At 36.2% G+C, this 12,441-nt stretch overlaps 1 protein-coding gene across 22 annotated transcripts in view; it reads right to left on the reverse strand.

Moving 5' to 3' along the window:
• Positions 1 to 6,750, reverse strand: part of LOC129721632 (longitudinals lacking protein, isoforms A/B/D/L) — a 93,281-nt gene extending 86,531 nt beyond the window's left edge. For all 22 annotated transcript variants that reach the window (XR_008727441.1, XR_008727439.1, XM_055674403.1 and 19 more), the window contains exon 1: positions 6,591 to 6,750. The gene's annotated coding sequence lies outside the window, so the exon portion shown is untranslated. The remainder of the gene's footprint in view (positions 1 to 6,590) is intronic.
• Positions 6,751 to 12,441: the final 5,691 nt, after the last annotated feature.

The raw sequence follows: 12,441 nt of genomic DNA on the forward strand, positions 1-12,441 counted from the left end.
TCCGCTTAAATTCCGGAATCCGCTAAAAAAACCGCGTAATAACGGAACCCGCGTAAAAAAAGCGCGTAAAAAGCGAGCTTATTGTACGTTCTCAGGGGGGGTGGGGGGTGTCAAGACGGACATGTTAAGGAAACAGTAAGTTTTTACGTGTGAAACAACATATTTTTTGGGTTCTTAACCCCTTACATTATAGGTTGACACAAGCACCTCGATGCGTAGTATTTGGTTTTGCAATTGAAAATCGTTTCCCATGTTCTTTTGGAAACAATAAAAAGTTGATTACAAATTCGTTTTTTTTTTGAGTGTGCGGGTGAAACGGACAAGTGGTATGAGTAAGACGGACATGTAAAGGAAATTAGCAATAAACGACGAGTTCAGCTTTTTTCATGTTATAGATCAACAAAACGTGAAATGCAAACACACTTGAAGGATATTTTGAGGGTTTTCGATGATTCTGGTCACACTCCGAAAACAGGGTTTCGAAGGGTCATCCTGTATCAGTTTTTTAAAGGTAGTTTCCATATTATTAAACTGAATAGTTTTATGAAACAACAATAGTTATTTATTATGCAGTGTATTAAATCTTAAACCATTATCAATTTTAGACAGAAGTTTTTAATGGAAAAGAAAAAAATCTTCGAAGTGGTCATAGGGATGCCGCACTATACCGCGGTAGCATGAACCGACATTTCGCAGTCCTCTTCGCTTCGAACAGCGGCCCAATGACTTTCGGTGCACGTTTGATGGATGCAATCGAAGCATACACTAATTTGAAGGAAAAAATACTATAAACACTGTCCATCTTACCCACCCTGGTGGTGGACCGTCTTACCCCACCAGTACACAACATTTTTAAACTGTCATAGTTTTTCAATGACAATATACTTTACCTGTATCTCTTCACGTATAGGTCAGACATGTTTTAAATAACCAGAAAATGGACCAACACCGAAAAAATGTGGGAAATGGTGTGAAAAAAATCTTATTACCTGACACGCAGAAATTACATCCGAACGCGAACTCGTAGCCTGTTTTCAAAATTTGTAAATTTTTTACACTTTTGACAAATGTAAACATTGAAAGGGTGGTTCGAAAATCATCAACTAACTTGGTGGAAAAATTACCGGGGCAATTTCGCAAAAAAATCGCAGAGCCTTAGAACAAGTCACATGTCTGTCTTACCCACCCTGTCCATCTTACCCCCATCCTTCCTAAATGAGCATTTTAGAATACGTCTTACGGCAACATATACAGGGATCATACTTCAATACAGGGATCCAATTTCACAACCGAAAGCATCGAGAGCGCCACGAAAATTGTTCAATTTCAAACGTTTTAAACTCAGTCAGTTTCCAACGATTTCTTTCATTTTAACAGCAATCGATTGGAAAATCATTTAAAGCACCCGTCCAAATACAGAAAATTGTAATCTGATTGTTCGAACTATTGTACTATTGAAAATTGTTGAACATTATCGAAACGCAAATATCGACTTTTGATTGGTCGCTTGCTGCCTTTCCCTAAAAAGGACGACAGAATGGAGTACCTAGTACTCCTCAAGCAAATCAGTTTACTAGCAGCAGGCAGCAGCAGCGGACATTAACACCGATGGCAGTAGGCGAAGGCAACGTGGATCAGCAGTGGGCAACAGGGGCGGTGGTAGTGGTTAGCTACAGTTCCTATCTCTTTCAGTTCGGCTTCCCTTCGATCTGAGTTGAACCCCACCAGCGGTAATCTAATTCAGATATCGTTGGGTGAATACAGCCCGAAACTGAAAGACTCGCACCGCCAGGTGGTTTGAGAAGCCACCATCATCCAGCGTATGTATATAGGGTGTTTGCACATAACATGTGTGAATATCTATAGCGTGTGTCGCTAGCTATATAAGGTGTGTGGCTAGCGAGCGTGGCTTTCTATATAGCGTGCGTGGCTAGCTGTATAGCGTATGTGTATGTTTATAGCGAGACAGCTATATAACGTGTGTGTAGGTTTATAGCGTGTATGCATGTCTGTAGCGTGTCCGTGCATGTCTATAGCGTGTGTGGCTTGCTATATAGCGTACGCGTGGCTTGTAGTATAGCGATTAAAATTTTCAGATATAATTGCAAACAAATTACCTAGAATTTAATTATTACTGTCAATCATTCAGAACTAAATAAAAAATTTGCAATGTTGAAATCAATTCTTCAGTTTTCAATGAATGGCATTGACAAACACAATTAACCTTTTTAGACCGATTTGTGTATTCCCAAACCTATTCCAAGAAATACGTTGACATAAGCCAGGCTGTCGTATTCTACGTTAACTCTGCGGTCGTGTCTTATAAACAACCTCCTCAAATATTTCTTAGCAGTGTTGTATTTTTCAAATATCAATCATTTTCTAACAGAGACAGTTACAATTACTGGGACCCGGGGCCCGCAAGTCTTGTTAGGGTTCCCAAAATAAAACAAAACCATTTATTCATCGTATGTATATATTTTTGTCAGTTGTTTTTGAAAGTTAACAAACATGGGACAGAAACTTTTAAAACATCTCTTTACATGGTTTCTCGCTGGAAAACATCAATTATATAATCAGAAATCAATTCCTTCAGTATATCGTAATGCCAAATTTGACAGCCTTTCTTTCTCCATAGCCATACACACCAAAATTTCTCTTTATGGTTCAGCAAAGTACATTGCTGAAAGTGTATCAGCAAACCACTTGTTTACTGATTCGCATCTTTTTTTCCAAAAGTTTACTGTAATTCAGTTCTATAATTCACTGAATTTCGTTCAGTAATTTTATTTTTGCTGTAAACCAGTATTTCATTGATAAAATTACTGAAAACCAATAATCGTTTCAGTAATTCGCGGAAATACAGCAAAACTATTTGCTGAACAGAAAACAGTATATGAATGTTTGCTGGAATCCAGCGAAAGAATTGGTGTCAAAAAAATTTACGTCAAGCTGTCATTAGTAAAACGCGCCAAGTCGCTGTGCAGCTAGTACGGGATCATCACTAAGCTCCTGATAGCGGATATGGGACCATAGCTAAATCACTGTTGGGCTAGATGAACCTAAAAGTTGAAATGATAATCATACATCTCTAGTTCAACAGTAATTCGGCTATGATCCGATTGAAGCTGGTGCCTGAGGGAAACATGGTTCCCTTGAACTAACTGGTTAACCAGCAAATTGTTTTATGCTTTGCTGAATATTGTTATAGCTGACAACCAGCAAGTTGTATTTTGTTTTACTGAACATGCAGCAGACGATCTGTAACTTTTATTGCAATTGAGCATTACTGAATAACCAGCAAATTTCATTTTGCTGAACAGATTGCTGGAAACACAGCACACTAAAAATCAGCAAAATTTTGCTGGTTTCCAGCAATGAAAATTTGGTGTGTATGCTACCTATTTTAAATCGAATTCATCTTCGATAATGATCTTTCCCTAGTTGCGTTCGAAATCATTAGACTCAAAATATAACAGGTGTAGGTTTTGGTTTCTTAGTTTGTGAAACAGAATAGGTTTTGTTTTCTTAATTTGTGGAGGTCCCCAGAATGTGGGGCCCGGGTTCCCTGCCTTCACTTCAAATCCGGCTCTGCTTTCTAGTGTTGTTGATCTAACTCCTACCGTTAAGGATGATACGTCTTGTTAAACGGAGCAACTTGTTGACATTCAAGGTTTTTATTTTTCCCGTGCGCATAAACATAAGCAGTGACACCTATCATCACCGATGTTTTGTTTACATTGTACTCATTGTCTTTGTGTATTAATTTGGCTAAAATATGCTTTTTTGATGGTTTTTCGGGTATAAATACTCAACCTAATTTTTAAATTTCTTTGAAATTGATTATCACTAAGGATTCTGCGTCTAATAAAAAATAAATACATTTAAGCGGTAATAACATAAAATATTATTGTTAATGCTTCGAAGCAATCAACTTTCTCAAAATTATTCGTCCACAGGGTGGCTGCAAAGGCCGATGTATAATCGTTTTATCATCATCTTTACTGGTTTCCCTTGCACTACAGGATAACTTTGTACCAAGGTGTTCTTAAGTTATTATTTTATTGGATTCATCAAGTGTTGCAAGTCACCACGCAGGTGGAATTACTTGCAACACCCATCATTTTGATTTGTTTAGAAAGTTAAGTATTTGAAATATTTCCTCCTACATATTTATTTGCGAGTATATACATCCATTGAAACTTCCCCAGAGTACAAAAAAAATACCATCATTCATTGAAAAGTGATGATGAATGGAAACTGAAACGTGTTGCAAGTCGCGTCGTTTAACGGTACATGTATATTTTTGAAAAATTTTTATTTTTCTGTTTTCGCCATGCTGCACAAACAACAACACCATTATTCACGTAACTATTTCTTAAGTTACGTTTTATAGAATCTAAGCAATAAAAAAACAAATAAAATGTTTCATTTGGCAATTTATTACGCTAACTATACTCTAGTATAAATTGACCTTGAATCAAGCATGTACTTATATCAAACTTACCATACACATACAAAGTTACTTTTCCAAGCCTATTCAAATAAGTTGCTCGCAATCAACGAAGGTGACGCGTACATGTTCTAAATGATACCAGTCAGCCAGAAAACCGAACCATCAATCAAGTCGCGCTTTGAAGAAAATGGCTTGTGGTTTTACCATGACAATGTTAATAACTCATGCAAACACGGTTTAACTCGCCTGGTTTACGCAAATTGCAAGAAAACAATACATCTAAGCTTTATACATCTCTCGTGAACAGCCAAAAACCAGTCAATCCCGTCAATGTTCATCTGAGGAATGTCCACGAACAAACACAGTAAATAGTTCCTATTTTATTACGACGCCAAACGTATCACTTCTTCTCGCACACTATGGCGGTTGAAACATCTCGTTTATTGATATCGAAATTAAATAATTGCGAAGAATTCAGGGTGGCGAAAAAGTTTTCACAATAAAATTCCCTGACTTTCCCTTATATTCCCTGGAATATAACATCAATTTTCCTGATATTTTTCAGCACTCAGCGCAAAAATGTGCAACGTAAATGAACGCAACTCTGAAATCCCAGTAAAAAAAACTGTTCGATCGGACACAAAACCAAACAGTGAAGGTACCGCATTAATCTTTTATGCTAAAAAAACCTTGTTGGCGCTAAAGAGACGTTTCAAAAAGAATCACGTCTCGGTTAAAAAATGTTCCTCAATTGTTTTCCAGTTTTCCCTGATCGAAAAATGAATTCTCTGCCTCATGAAAAATATGCCGCATGAACCACAGTACTGCTACTGATCTGTGATTCATTGAATAACTTTGAAATTTCTTTAATTTTCTGATATTTAGTCTGGTCCCAATGAGTTTTCTAGCGTCCGAAAAAAGGTGGTCACGCAGTCTCTGTTGACTCCAATTAGACATTCGCAACATAATTTCGACATTTGTTGAAATTAGCTATTGAAACTTTCAAATAACAAATAAGCCAATCTTCAGATTTTTGCACAAAATATCACATTTTTTGAAAATATGTCAAACTACATGAAGTGAAACATAAAACAAGATTTTATTATAAATTATCCAATTTTGTACACGTGGGATTGTTGTTTTGTAATATTTTTCGAATAGCTAATTTGAATACAGAAGCAACATTATTCATATTATTATTTTATGAGAAAATCGAGTAACATACAAAAACAAAATCAAGAAATTCCACCCATTCATTGACATTTATATCAATTGCCTCACATGTTCAGAATTTTTTATGTTTAAATTTGCTATACATCACACTCACTTGAACTGAAGTATGACATCATAACATTTAAATGATTTATCTTGAACAGGTAATTTACAACATCTAGCACATACAGCTACTAGCACCTGTGTCTCAACATGAAGTGGTTCAACGTATTCTTACATTGCCTGTTAAAAATGTAGCGAGAATACTGTGTTCCCGCTCTTCTCTTAGCGCATGTTTTAATCCTGTTTCGATTCTCCGCCACCTACCGCATATAAACCCAGATTCAAACCTGGTATTTCTTCTTCGACTGAACGTATTCCCCATAATGTATACTCACTTCGACAACTGGAACTTCTAATTTGAAGCTGGATGAAAACATACAACACTCAGCACATACCAAATGTCTCAAGTTGCCTACGGGGCATATTTTCCATACCACTAAACTTTTTTCACGGCCTAGAAAAGGTTCACCACCACCAGGATTGTAGTGCTGAACTTCATTTGCCCAAACGCACACAAAGGAAAAACGAATCTCATTACAGCGAAAAATACAATTATGGCCGATTTTCCGAAAATGAACAAAGCCAGCATAAAACAAAATGGCGGACGTTCATTATCCAGAATATTTAAATCCATTTTTCAAGAAAAAAAGTTATTACCGGTAATATTTTGGTACACTAAAAACATATAAGTTTCATTGTTCTATTGTAAAAATTACCCATTAATGGAATCTATCTTTAACGCCTTACTTTTCACTGAATCAATCCCACCCGTTTACACTTAAGTCTTTGTTTCAAAATAGAGATATTTGATTTATTTACTATAAGCAATCGACACACTAAAATATCTTATCCAGCTTACCTTAATTAGCACAGTCTTCATTTAATATCACAAATTTAATACTACACTTCACCTCAAAATTTATTATTTTCACAATGGCGTCCAGTTGGTTCTCTTCTCAAATTCATATTGAGCAAGCAGCAATGATGATCAACTTGACAAACCTACAATTCTCGTCGACGATTCAAGACCTGGTTTGAATGTATACGTGTATTCTTTCCGTAGGTGACATAGCAAAAGAGAGAAAAGTTGTGAGAGTATTTTTTCTCGTTTTGTTTTATATATCTTCAAGCCCAATTACGCTAAATGCCAAAGAATGTTTGAGCAAGGTAGAGTAATACGCGACTCTCCATACACTATGGGACTGTACAGTACAAATTGTAAAGTGTAAATGAGCAAAAGGGTGTATCAGCATAAGCAAACAAAAGCAGAAAGTGTTATAAACACTCGAACAATCGAATAAAATTCCAGCAAACGGACAACTACCCTAAACTATTAGCGAATTGGGTTGTTTAGCTATATCAGTTTTTTATATCATCTGAAAGATCTGCAATCTCTTAGTAAAACGTGATTTAAAAAAAGTTTCTATTGTTGCCCTTCACTTTTAAAATCACGATATAAAACTGCTCGAAATCGCTACAATGACTGTTCGCCCATATACCAACTGTCATTGTAGTGATTTAGAGCGAATTTCTATTCTTCATTTTAAAATCGAAGGATAATGATATAAAGTTTTTAAAAAAACACGTTCAGAAAATCACCCCCTTTAGATGATATATTATGCATTAAATTGAAAATTGGAGTTGTTGACTAGCGTCATTCGATTTTACTCTCATACCGTACATTATACTTAACGTCGGAAGTAGTGCGCTGTATAGCGCATCTGATTTGCTATACAGCGCATTACTTCCGACGTTAGGTATAATCACAGACAGACGTCCAAGCAAGAACAACGTTGATCAAAATTTCCGTGTAAATTTTCAAAGTGAATTGCGTTATAAATCACTTGTACACTAGCGCCGCCTGGTGACCTTATCGCTACAATACATGTTTTTTCGCTGGTGCACGAGGCTGGCGGTACTGGTAGCGTTATCTGGTTATGGATTGCTACTACAAAAAACTTTACACAAGTTTGAAACTTAGCTTGGACGTCTATCTGCGGTATAATGTACGGTATGAGAGAAAAATCGAGTAGACAACTCCAATTTTCAACTTAATGCATAATATAAAAAACGGAAATCCGTGAATAGCTAAGCAACCCAATTTCTTTATTCCACCAGCTCACCTCGTTACAGGGATACCAGATGTGCAGATTTGTCTGCAAAACGCAGATTTTTAAAGTCCGTGAGCAGATTGCAGATTGTTGATTTGCAGATATTTGCAGATTTTCTATAGCTTCTACAGATTTTTGTCAGGGACTTCTTATATTTGCGCAGATTTTCTCAAAATTTGTGCAGATTTTTGCAGACTTTTGTATTCGCGAGCGAAATTTTTTCGAATCACGGATAGATTTTGTTCAGATTTCGAGCAGATTTTCCCGGTTTTTCGAGCAATTGCAGACATTTTTCAAAAACATCTGGCATCTCTGCCTCGTTATAACCTGGAAGCGCACTAACTGCTGTCAAAACCCTTCTTTATTCGCTAGATATTGACCCAGTTTTAACTAAAGTCCTAGAGATAAAGTTTGGACGACTGTCACTGAAAAGTTCCAATTCGAACTGTCAAAACTCGTTCGAACATAAGAATGTTTGACATGTCAAGTTTGTCTTAGTAGATGTGAAGTATTGTGACTTTGAAATATCAAAATGCGAAAAAAGAGATGAAACTCGAATATAACAAAAACAAAACATGGAATTCCAAAAATCTTCACGATATTTTATTTTTTAAATGGTTACAAAAATCATAACGCCATAGACCTCCTTTCTATTGTAGCTGATCTTTTGCTTCTGATTAATTTTTGATTTTGTTTTTCCTCACTGTTGACAACTGGATGACATCCTGAGTTACTACGGCTGTTGGTGATATGAATTTTGAACGGACATTGGGTAGCTTGTTTGGAGTGAGCGTAATCAATCGACATATTATCCGGTGTCTCACTGAGCCACAAACTTATACACAGGTCCCGGTAACTTTTAGTCCTTTTTCATTCTCCGACGCGAAGCATAAATCATCGTGATTAAAGTGGAACTGCAAAACATTTTTTTTATTTGGATTGATATTTTCAAAACGCCAAACTTACGCAACAAAGACGTGTCGTTTCTGTTATTAAAAAATCCTCCGGTAATTTACAAAACTCAAGACATTTTCGGCGATGATTTTTATTGGTGGGGAATCAAAAACAGCTTATGTTTTCAAAATTTCGTGATGTTCGATTTGAACACAATAGAAAACAGCATTTCATTTTTTCACTGCTATATGTAGCAAAACAAACTGAAACAAAAAACTATGAAACTGAAAATACGAGATAGTCATGTAATGACTTTTATTTTTTGCAATGTTGCTAGTTCTTTGAAATTTTAGAATGGCTGCCAAAACGACGAAAATTCAGTCGGCCAAACTTTAACTCTAGGCCTTTAGTTTTGACCTGGCGTGCTTTGACTTTGGTAATTGGAAAGAGAAGATAACAAAAACAGGTCAAAGCTAAAACAAGACAACAAGAGCAATGGGATTAGGATAGAGATGTCAGCTAGTTGGCTCGCACCAACGCGAACTCTCATATGAAATTGTCAAGATGAGCGGGATGAAAATAGCAAAAATATTTCCTTCCTTTTTCTCGCATGCAAGGCGAATAAGGCAAACCATGGGTGACGTTTCACTGCTTGTACGTTTGTTATTGTTGCTGTTTTTCAAGCTGCAAAACCAAAACACGACCATAACCGAAGTCTCTTAATGTCGGCAATGGTTGCGTCAAATGTCTGTTGGCCGTGTTGCCAACTGCTGAAAATGTGGTTATTATTGGTTTTCGAACATGATATCCGCGATAGCATGTAGCCGAGGTGATATCCGTTGACAGCTCGATTGTATGGGATATCAAGTAATATGGATGGTGATATGAGGCCATCCGAAACGAAAGGCAAATGCCAAAATTAATCAAACTAGAATACACCAGGAAAATTACTTAGTACATTTTGATCGTATCAAAGTACACAATTTGAAATGTTTGGAAAAAGCACGTGTTTTATTTAACGTGCTAATAAAATGGGAAAATTTCAAGAGACATGGAGGAATCCATTATCTTACGCAATGTCGAAATCGTCAAGCCTATGGTCATGGAACTCGAAACTGCCATATGGAGCAAAATGTATGATTTGTGGTGACACTAGTCACACGAAAGATATCTGCCCCGTGAAAGAGACCACTAATAGTTTCAAATGTGTAAATTGTGGGGGAAATCACAAATCTAATTTCTTTAATTGTCCTGTAAGGTCAAAAATTATTGCTTCCAGACAACGTAGGAATTCTACACAACTTGTTGTCAATGTGGGAAATCCAAAGACTTTCAATACTGTTCAGGCATCACCAGCACTTTCATTAGCAGGTGTGTCTGTAGGTAATAATTTAAATTCAGATAACAAACTTCAGACAAATAATTCTGTTTAGGCTATTCATATGCCAGTGTCCTTTCAGGTAATATTTCTAATTCAAACAGTAACAAACCATTCGTGTTTGGTGCTGAAGAGTTAGCCAGTGTTGATTTCGGTATTCCAACACCCGAAAAGATTGATTACCTACAACAATCCATGCTGCAGTTAATGTCCGCTTTGTTGAACTGTGCTGTTCAAGTAGGTATGAAATTTACAACTAATATTGTTATGAAATTGAAATTCAGCAATGATTTTAAATAATGCTGTAAATTTTCTAAATTGGAATGCTCGCTCTTTAAAAGCGAAAGAGGATGAATTTTTCAATTTTTTAACAGTCCACGATGTGCATATTGCAGTTGTGACTGAAACGCTTTCAAAGGCAAATATTAAACTAAAAAAGAACCCAAATTATATAGTTCATAGGTTTGATAGAATTGATGTTGCCGGTGGTGAAGTTGCAATAGTTATTAAGAGATTTGCCCAAAACTGAACGCGGTCTAATCCAAACACCGCGCTTGAATCAAAGGCCGCGCTGAGTTGCCAGATTTATGCTGTTCTTATTTGCATTAACCTTCATTGTTAAAGAATCAGGAAAATCCTTGAAGAAATCACTGCTGGGGACAGTGGAGACTAAAAAGGATTACTAATCACCAGAGGAAAATCTATTGGATCATATACTCACTTCGAGGTTTCTGTTATAAGCATTATGATATCAATCTATATTAGAGTAATCCGTAAACCTGGCACCCCTGACGTCGCCTTCAGTGTGCTGCCAGAATCGAAGTTTGTTTTGATTTTGAAAAGGGTTGCCAAGACAGGTAGATTTAATTTTGGCTGTTGCTTACAGTGTCCCGAGGAAAATATAATCGATTCGGCAACCAAGAAGGGCATTTGGTTTCAGAGTTTCGGTTTATAGCGCGGCAAATAAGTTTCAGTGAAACTCACAATATCCACCGTTGAATAAAACATCGTGTTTTACCCCATCTTGAAACCAAAGTTATCCAGAGTTTGGGAATTGAAATTGAAACAAGTATTTCCATTTTATTTATAGCCGCAGTGTATTTGCCTTTTCAATGCACTGGTGAGCGAGAAAATTATTTCAAGGGCGATTTGAAAAAACTCACAAGAAATAAATCTAAATTTTTAATCATCGGTAATTTTAAAGCGAAACATCGATCTTGGAATAATGCTCAAAGCAATTCCAATGGAAAAATATTGTTTAATGATTGCTCGGCTGGATTTTATTCAGTTTTATTTCCAAATGGTCCTACATGTTATTCTTTTATTAGGAACCCATCTACAATTAATTTGGTTCTAACAAATCAAATTCATTCATGCAGTGATTTATTAACTCATGCTGACTTTTATTCTGATCATCTTCCCATAACATTTTCTATTTCCCATGAAACTATTTTAAATCCCACTAGATCTGTGTTAAATTATCACAAGACTAATTGGGATAGATATCATTCTACGATCGAAGAACATTTGAATGATATTATTTTACAAAATAGTGCTGACATTGACAGAGCATTAGATAATTTTAGCAGCTTAATACTCAATGCCCGGAATTTATCAGTTCCTAAGGCTCGAGTGAAATTTAATGCACCAATTATTGACAGTGAACTTCAACTTCTTATACGTTCGAAGAACATACGGAGACGTCAATACCAAAGCTCTCGTGATCCTGCTTTGAAAATTATTTTCCAAGAATTACAAAAGGAAATTAAACATAGATTCACTCTCTTGCGAAATGAGAATTTCATGAGAGAAGTTGAACAACTAAAATCTTATTCAAAACCTTTCTGGAAGCTTTCGAAGGTTCTCAAGAAACCTTCGAAGCCCATTCCAGTCCTTAAAGATGGTGATTGCATTTTTCTAACGAATGAACAAAAATCTCAAAAACTTGCTCAGCAGTTTGAGAGCGTTCATAACTCCAATTTGAACATAGTAAGTCCAATTGAAAATGAAGTAAACCAAAAGTATGATCAGATCACCATCCAAGAATTTCTTTCCGAAGAGGTATTGGAAACAAACTTGAATGAGGTGCGAACTATTCTGAAAAAATTCAAAAACATGAAAGCACCAGGAGATGATGAGATTTTCTATATCCTCATCAAAGACTTCCCGAAAACTCTTTAAAAAATTTTTAACAGATGCTTTGCACTAGCACATTTTCCTACGAAATGGAAAAATGCCAAAGTCACTCCAATTTTAAAACCCGAAAAGAACCCAGCTGAGGCATCAAGTTATCGACCAATTAGTTTACTTTCCTCTATTAGCAAACT

This window comes from Wyeomyia smithii, chromosome 2 (assembly GCF_029784165.1).
Source record: "Wyeomyia smithii strain HCP4-BCI-WySm-NY-G18 chromosome 2, ASM2978416v1, whole genome shotgun sequence".
Taxonomy (NCBI): Eukaryota; Metazoa; Arthropoda; class Insecta; order Diptera; family Culicidae; genus Wyeomyia; species Wyeomyia smithii.